Source organism: Arachis duranensis, unplaced genomic scaffold (genome assembly GCF_000817695.3).
Source record: "Arachis duranensis cultivar V14167 unplaced genomic scaffold, aradu.V14167.gnm2.J7QH unplaced_Scaffold_232525, whole genome shotgun sequence".
NCBI classification, from domain to species: domain Eukaryota; kingdom Viridiplantae; phylum Streptophyta; class Magnoliopsida; order Fabales; family Fabaceae; genus Arachis; species Arachis duranensis.
In genome coordinates this window covers 1,295,410-1,301,316 of record NW_026264851.1, presented here as the reverse complement: position 1 = coordinate 1,301,316, position 5,907 = coordinate 1,295,410, and the positions used below count along the sequence as shown (strand labels likewise).

The 5,907-nt window shown below is 36.0% G+C and overlaps 1 non-coding gene and 1 pseudogene across 1 annotated transcript; one reads left to right on the top strand and one right to left on the bottom strand.

The window, feature by feature from the left end:
• The first annotated feature begins 303 nt into the window (after positions 1-303).
• LOC127744057 (histone-lysine N-methyltransferase ATXR2-like) lies at positions 304-4,277 on the top strand (annotated as a pseudogene).
• LOC127744172 (small nucleolar RNA R11/Z151) lies at positions 4,063-4,146 on the bottom strand. Its single transcript, XR_008005274.1, has one exon. It is a non-coding gene; the product is annotated as a small nucleolar RNA R11/Z151 (small nucleolar RNA).
• Positions 4,278-5,907: the final 1,630 nt, after the last annotated feature.

The following is a 5,907-nucleotide window of genomic DNA, read 5'->3' as shown; positions in this document are numbered from 1 at the left end:
AAATAAAATAAATATATAAGAGAAAAATATTAGTTAACAAATATTTTACTTGTGTTGGACTATCAAAATAAGTAATTTGTTTTTTTTTCTAACTTTTCTTTACTAGAAAACCTATATTCCTTAAAAAAATATAAATATTAGTTGGTGGTGTTGTCTTAATTTATTGAGATATTTTTTTTTCAGTAAAAGAGGATTAAGCCACATTTTTATTTTTGTGTTATTTTGTTGACTAAAAAACTATTATTTTAGAGGGGATTTATGTGAATGAATTTTTCAGAACAAAAATAAATAAATAATAAACGATTCATAAGTTGGTTTGTGTTTCTCGGCGCCGTCACTCTCCCATTAACGTTGGTGCTTCTGGACTCTGAATTCGAGTTTGTGTTTGGTGGCATTCATTCATTCAATGGAGGAACCCATTTGTCCAATCGATTCCAGTTGCCAAACTCAAGTCTCTGCTCTTCTCTCTCCTCCCTCCACTCTTCAACTTCAGGCACTCTCTCCCTCAAATTTTCAACTTACTTCTCTGCTTTTTTATTTTGCTCTCTCCATCTTATTGCTTCTTGTTGTTTATCACAGGAATATTATAATACCCTTTTGTCTGCAAGGCACTACAGTTCCATCACTGTCAAACAAGATGCTAACTCTTAATTTACTTCTGTATTTATCTTGGTCTTGCTTGTTTAGGTTTATTAGGACTTATTCTTTTTTCTCATTTGTTCTTTTGTGTGTATGAACTACTTTGCAGATTGATTGTTTTGTATGTAGCTTCTGCTTTCGTTTTATTGGTTCCATAGAGCTTCAAATTGGAAGGAGGCTTTACCTCCAGGGATTAAGGGATTCTGAGAGTCATGGATGTGATGTCGGAAGCTCTTCGAGCTTGTCAAAAAACTTCCATGAGATGGATTCATCATCTGAAGATGAGGATCAGGGAACTCATCAATGTGGTTCCGGCAGTTCCAAAGATAAAATTCCTCTTCCTGAAGGTGTTGTGGAATCTTTAATGAATGGCCAACTGAATTTGCCTTTCTCTAAGGAGTTCTCGTTGCCGCCGGCGGTTCCATGCCTGGGCGGCTGTGGAGAAGCTTACTATTGCAGGTAAGGCTGTAGTTGTTTGAAATGATGTAGGGTGTATAATGCTTTTGTTTTGTAATTTTTCCTACTTGGGAATAGAAGTAAATGAGTGCTGTGAAAGTCCTGTGAAAATTTTTGTAAATAATGTTAACTTGTGTTCTAAAACAACAGTACAATGAGAAAGCTACACAATGCCACTATTTCTATCTTCGGCTGGAGATTATGAAAAAATAAACCCATGCTCCTGTTCTTGCAAATTGTTCTTTCTGGATTGTGCTTTGGAATAATCTGTTTTGATGATGTTGTCAATGCCTGTAGCACATCATGTGCAGAGGCTGACTGGGAATCTTCGCATTCTTTACTCTGCACTGGCGAGAGGTCTGATCCCGCTCATAGGGAGGCACTTCTTAAATTCAATAAACATGCTAATGGTAAGATTCTTCCCGTTTGGAAATCAATGATTTTTAACAATCTAAATTTCTTCAGAATATATTATTTTCTTTATGTTCCTGTTTATTTACCATTGGTCTTCCCTTTTTCCCCAGAAACAAATGATATATTCATCCTTGCCGCAAAGGTACGTTTCAGTTTTGCACTGAATTTCTTGATTTGTTACTTTTGGAACGAGCTGTTTTCATCAATCTCTGCAGCCACAACATTTATGATTTATCTGACCGGAAGCCTGGTTGGATTTTGTGACTAGGCTATTTGTTTTACCATATTAAGATACCGCAAGTTAAAAGCAAACTGTCATGAAGGGAAAATGAAATATGATACTTCTGGTGATTCAAACAGCTATAATGCCTCTCTTCTTTTGGAAGCTTGGAGGCCTATATCAATGGGACACAAGAGAAGGTAGTTACTGGCTGGTTTTACCTGCTTAAATGAAGCCAAAATAGACGGTGTTTGTGCTTTTATGGTGCATGATGTTATATCTTGGGACAAAGTGTTCTGCTTCAAGTCTTTAAGGTTTATCTTATATGTTTGATTTGCACTATGTTACTTATGTGGCATGGTTGTTGAAATTGAAACATTTCACCAATTTTCTCTTTGCCTTTGTCAAGCTATCCATTTTATGATTTATCAAACTATTTAGAGAGTGGACTACATCTTTTACAAAACTTCTTACTAAGAAAATTAAATTCGTCATTTTGTTATAGTTACCAAACCATACTTTGAAATTGTACAAATGATTTAAGATGCGTTTGGATTATGAAAGAGGTAGTAACTTCAAATTGTTTGTAGGTGGTGGGATTGTGTTGCATTGCCAGATGATATTGATTCTTCAGATGAAGATTCGTTCAGGATGCAATTAAAAGAATTGGCATTCAAGGTGAGGTTCTTCAGATGTATGATTGTGCGTGATACAAAATTATGTTTTTGCTGATTGGATGCCATACCTGATTTTCTGCTTATTGATTAATATTTCAGTCTCTCCAACTTCTTAAGAAAGCTATATTTGACAAAGAGTGTGAGCCATGTATCCTTACAAATGCTTTTATTGATACATTCATTCATGTGTATGATGAAGACTACTTCATCATTTTGTTGGAGACTTATCTTGAATTCCTTGACAATTTCTAGTATTCTCCCTTGATATCTATGGACACATCATTGGCATGTTCGAACAGAATAATCTGTAAGAGTTTTCTGTATTGTGCTTTATTCTGTTTAGCCATATATTGTTATTTCTATTTCTATTTCTGTTAGCATAATGCTTGAATATCGTGATATGGCCATCGAAGGGGACTAGACGTGATAATTGAAACTGAAATTGAAATTTTGGATTGAACTAACCTGTGTATTAATCCTTGGTTTATATTTTCCAGTGATTTGGTTGTAGCTTCTCCTGTGGAGGATTACTTTTTATACATTGATGATCTGAAAAATCCTAATAAGGTTAGAATTTTGTTCAAATTACTTTTCTACTTTATCTCCAAAGAAAGAAACTCTTTTGACTCAATTCCTTTCCTCGTCATTGTTAATGGTAGGAAGAAGCTGAGAAAATTACACAACCAATTTTAGATGCTCTTGGTGAAGACTATTCTGTTTGTTGCCAAGGTAATGAATGAATCACAGTTAGTGTTAGCCTACTGATTATTGGAATTATGCAGTTTTATTTGTAATTATACCTGAATCCTTTTAAATTTTACTGTAGGAACTGCTTTTTTTCCTTTGCAAAGCTGCATGAACCATTCCTGTAGTCCTAATGCCAAAGCCTTCAAGAGAGACGAGGTATGTTGGTTTCGAACTGAGTCAATCAGTACCTGGTTTAATTTGAAGTCCTAATCTTTTTGTATGCAGGATAGGGATGGCCAAGCAACCATAATCGCAGTAAGGCCGATTCGAAAAGGAGAAGAGGTTGGTTCCTAACTTTTTGCCATTATCTACAATTGACCAAGAATTCTTCCAAACTAAATGATTTTACTGAGGAATTTGGTTTTACAGCACATAGGGAATCTTTGAATCTCACCATTTATATAATATTTCCAAATATATAGATAACTAATTAACATTTAGGAAAATTTTCAGATAACCATCTCATATGTTGATGAAGACCTTCCTTTTGAAGAGAGACAAGCATCCCTTGCAGACTATGGTTTTAGATGCAGGTGTCCAAAATGCATTGAAGAAGAGCCATAATTACCAAAACACTTGATTCAAAAAGTTAAAACTCAAAGGAAGGAAAGAGAAGGGGTTAAATTGAACTGTGTTTCTTCTTTTTCTACCTCTATATTTCCATAATTTCACATGAACTGTGTGTGCTTCACTTATGATTTCCTATACTTCTGAGATTAGTTTATTTAAAATTTTTACATATGATATTTTATTCATATAGAAGATAACCATATGAGATATATTATTAATTTATTACTCATAAGTGTCTTCATCCTATCAATAAGGTAATATTATTACTAATTATTACTTAATATAAGAAAAGAAAAGCAATAATAGGCATGGAATTTGAGATTGGCAAATGAAGGGAAAGGGCTTCAGTTTGTGTAGCAATCAGATCATGGTAGAAATCTGATTGAAATCCGCTAAGATAATTGAAGGTAGCATCATTAGCCCAATATTTTTCAAGCAAAAGATTAAAAAGAAATAATAAAACCTGTAAACTAAAAGAGAAGCAATTCTGCCCGGATAGAGAGGTTCAGAATTCAAATTGATTGTGTTTTATTGAAAGAAAAGTAAGAAACAGTGAGAATAAGAACAAATAAGGAAAGTGCTCCATAGAAAACTTTGGAAACAATCTGATACCTTCGGTTGCACCAACAGATAAAAAGTGAGAGGTGATAAGATATCTAGGAAAATTAATACGACGACCTTTTTTTTTGGTCTGGGTTTGTTATGGGCCTATGGATATCCTATGTGGGCCACTATCAATTTAGAGTGGGCTTGACCCTTGACAAAAACATAGTGGGCTAGAAGTGTGAAAAGTGAAAACTCATAATAAACCCTCTATTTTACCTATCCCTTTTAACATTACAGTAAGAAAGGTGGATAAAATGGAGAAATAATAAGCGGAAAAAAACACTCAACAAAACCATACATGAGACAGTAAAACAAGATTTATAGTAAATTGTTTCATTATAAACATAATACATTATAGGATTCAATAGCGTTATTTAATTCATGTAGTCAACCTTATCTAATGGGATAAGATTTTGTTGTTATTATTATTGTATTTTAAAATTTTTGAAGGACAATCTTACAAACTTTAACAATACTGAATTGGTGCTAATTTTAAAATTCAGAAGCTAAATAAAATAATACAACAATTAATTTAAAAAACTCAGTTACAAATTTACAACTATAACATTGTTCATACCCTGACCCAATGCAAAGGCCCAGGTCCAACTAAAAGGCCTAACCTAAAGGATTAGAGCCTAGCTAAGTACCGACCTTCACATAAGAAGTCGGTATCAACCACGACTTGGTCTGAAGAAGTCGGATATGAGATTAAACTGGCAGATAAATACTCATTCAAATGAGTAACCGCCGCTAAAATCTCTCTAACCGCTTCATAAAGCCATATCTTAACCTCCCCAAGATAATAGGGACGGTTAGCACCCTAAAGATACGGCACTACTCCAACGGTGGTTATTGGCTCACCACTATAAATACACTGACACCCCTCAGGTATCCCTAAGTTCCAATACATTCTAAACCTGCTTAACCCCATGCTGACTTAGGCATCGGAGTGTCTTTGCAGGTACCACCCCCCATCTCTTGGAACACACAACTCGGAGGCGGCTCCCAGACGTAAACCAAGTCGGAGACCACACTCCTCCAGCGCTTGGGCCTCACACAAGTCCAACCACCGTCCGGTTCTAGGTAAGCCCCGGAACATTGGCGCCGTTGCCGGGGACCCGAGAGATCATCCATCGATGGCGGATAGATCCCACGAAGAAGGCCATGCAGAAACAGATTCTGAACAAGAGAATCTAGACATGGGTAATGACAATGAAGACATGGCCCAACAGCAAGATAACGACCAACACAGAGAGGGTATCTCCGGAGTGAAGAATCCGAAGGTAAATTCCTCAGATGGACGTGAGTCGGAAAAGGGTGGACCATCCCACATAACTGAATTGATGGGATTAATCCATAGCCGCCTGGAACAATTGGAGCAAGAGCGGGAGAAACAGAAGGAAACCGAAAGGTACCTTAAAGAGGAGATGAAACGGCGAAAAGAGTTAGAAAGAAAACTCTTACAGCTAGAGTCCTCCCTCAAGAACCCCCGCGATGAACAAGAAGACCAACTCCCGGGCGGAGAAGATCCTTTCAGTGAGGACATAATGAGGGCAAAAGTTCCAAGGAACTTTAAAA